The 2,690-nt window shown below is 44.4% G+C and overlaps 1 pseudogene across 1 annotated transcript; it reads right to left on the bottom strand.

Annotated features, from left to right (window-relative positions):
• Positions 1 to 324: 324 nt before the first annotated feature.
• LOC112623378 lies at positions 325 to 910 on the bottom strand (annotated as a pseudogene). The gene has a single exon (XR_003119126.1). The product of XR_003119126.1 is annotated as a 40S ribosomal protein S10 pseudogene (transcript).
• Positions 911 to 2,690: the final 1,780 nt, after the last annotated feature.

Genomic DNA, 2,690 nt, shown 5'->3' with positions numbered 1-2,690 from the left:
TTTTTTTTTTTTTTGAGATGGAGTCTCGCTCTGTCACCAGGCTGGAGTGCAGTGGCGTGATCTCAGCTCACTGCAACCTCCGCCTCCCAGGTTCAAGCGATTCTCCTGCCTCAGCCTCCTGAGTAGCTGGGATTACAGGCACACGCCACCATGTCCAGCTAAATTTAGTGTTTTTAGTAGAGACAGGGTTTCACTGTGTTGGCCAGACTTGTTTCAAACTCCTGACCTCATGATCCACCTGCCTCGGGCTCCCAAAGTGCTAGGATTACAAGTGTGAGCCACCACGCCCAGCCTCTCTTTTTTATTTTATTTTATTTTATTTTATTTTTGGCTGTAAATTTATTCAATGCAAAATAATCCTCTTCAATTTTACTGAGGTGGCTGACCACGTACACGACCAAATCCACCTCTAAACTGGAATTCGGTTGCTGACCCAGCCCCAGCCTCAGCTTTCTTGTCGGCACCAGGTGGCACAGCACTCCGTCTGTAGGTATCTCTGTCAGCTTCCCCTCTTGTGAGTCTCGCAGGTTGCTCACCCTCCAGACCTTTAGGCCGAGGCCTGCCAGTCTCTGGACGGCTACAGCATAGGGTGGCAGGCACAGTCTCCGGGGGCAGATGAAGGTAATCACGGAGATACCCTCATTGGTAAGGTACCAGTAGAAATGTCTCCAGCAAACTGTTCCTTCACATAGCCTCGGGACTTGAGAGACTGCATGGCTTTCATGACATGAAGATGAAGGTTGGGCACATCTTGTCTGCCAGCTCCAGGTGCTTAGGCATGTGGACATCCTTCTTGGCCACCATGACTCCCTCCTTAAAAAGGAGTTCATAAATGGCAATCCGGTTCTTCTTAGGCATCAACATCTCGGCGGCTGCAGGGTCCGGGGCCGGGGCTGGAAAGGAAGCTCTCTTTTTTAAATTTAATAATAATTAAAAGAAAAAATCCCTCAGCCTCCCAAAGTGTTGGTGTGAACCACCGTGCCCAGTCCCTTCTTCCTCTTGACAGCTGTATATTGCTCTATTGTGTAGATGCTGATGGCTGTTGTGAGACCTTAGTTCTTGTCTTCTTAGTTTAAAAGAATTTAAACAAGAGACACACAGCAGGAGATGCAACATAGAACAATTTATTGCAAAGGAAAAAGAATATTTTGAAAGTTAAGTGCAGAAGAGGCAGTCCACCCTGAGAGAGGATTCAGGGTGGGGCAGCCAAGACTGGCACTAGGGAGACTCCCTTTACGGGAGACTTACATCCTTCTTAAAGGATTGGGAAGAGGTGTTACTAGGAAGCATGCTCCGGGTGGTCCTCTGGGTGCACATGCGCAGTAGCTGTGCCTGCCTATTCATTCCCCACATGTCTCATTAGCACCTTACATCTCTACCCAAGGGTGTGGTTTTTACTATTATGATGAGCAAAGGGTCAGTCTGAGGACAGGTAAAATCAAAATATGCATGCTCTCTATGGGGGAAATTCTCTACTAGAGACAACTTTGCTTGAATGAGCTTGACTACAATGTGAATGCTGGGGTTATGGTGTTGACTGTACAGTCACCACGGTCACCATCGTTGTTGCATCCTGAGGACATGGTTACTTCCTTGAGTACCTATCCTGCTTCATAGATATACCATTGTTTATTCAACCAGTCCTTTGTTGATATGCAGTAGGGCTCTTTCCCGTCTTTTGCTGTCACAAATAGCCCTGCCATGAATTCACAGGCACCACTTTTGAGTGCCTATTATATGCTTATCGTATATTGTCTTATTAATCCTCACTACCATCCTACAAGTTATCCTCATTTTGCCTATGAGGAGTTTCTTGAAGGTTCTTGTTTTCCATTGCATTCCTGACATTTTATTGAATGAATAAATGTAACTCAACTAGTAAATGGCAGTGCAGGAAACAGAAACCAGTGCTGTAAGCCTAGATCTGTCTAGCCCTAGAGGTTGCATTCATTATGGCCTAGCACTAGAAATGGCCATCCACAGGGAGTGACCAAGATGATTGTATCAGGATATCTAATTAGTTTTTCTTTTTGTCTTTTTTTTTTTTTTTTTTGAGACAGAGTCTCCCTCTGTTGCCCAGGCCTGAGTGCAGTGGCATGATCTCAGCTCACTGCAACCTCCGCCTCCCAGGTTCAAGCAATTTCTGGCTAATTTTTGTATTTTTAGTAGAGACGGGGTTTCACTATGTTGGTCAGGCTGGTCTTGAACTCCTAACCTCAAGTGATCTGCCTGCCTTGGCCTCCCAAAGTGCTAGGATTACAGGCATGAGCCACAGTGCCGGACAGTTTTGTTTGTTTGTTTGTTTTGTTTTTTTTCTTCTTCTTCTTCCTTTCTTCCTTGTTTTTTTTTTTTTTTTTTTTTTTTTTTTTTTGGTGGAGTCTCACTGTGTTGCCCAAGCTGGTACTGAACTCCCAGGTTAAAGTAATCCTACCTTGGCCTCCCAAAGTGCTGGGATTACAGGGGTAAGTTACCACACCTGGCCTCTAATTAGGTTTTTATCTAATCCTTTTAAAAATGCCTACTTTTGTGATTATTTTATAATTACAAAAAAGAACAACATAGGAGATATGTATAGACTTTATATGAATACAGAAACATGCACATATTGGGTTGTAGTCTCAGACACTGTTTTGTTTCTAAGGGTGCATGACCAAAACAGTTTGAAGACCACTGACTTCTGTCTATGGCCA

This window comes from Theropithecus gelada, chromosome 4 (genome assembly GCF_003255815.1).
Source record: "Theropithecus gelada isolate Dixy chromosome 4, Tgel_1.0, whole genome shotgun sequence".
Taxonomy (NCBI): domain Eukaryota; kingdom Metazoa; phylum Chordata; class Mammalia; order Primates; family Cercopithecidae; genus Theropithecus; species Theropithecus gelada.
The sequence above is the reverse complement of the archived record's forward strand: the minus strand, read 5'-3'. Positions and strand labels throughout refer to the sequence as shown.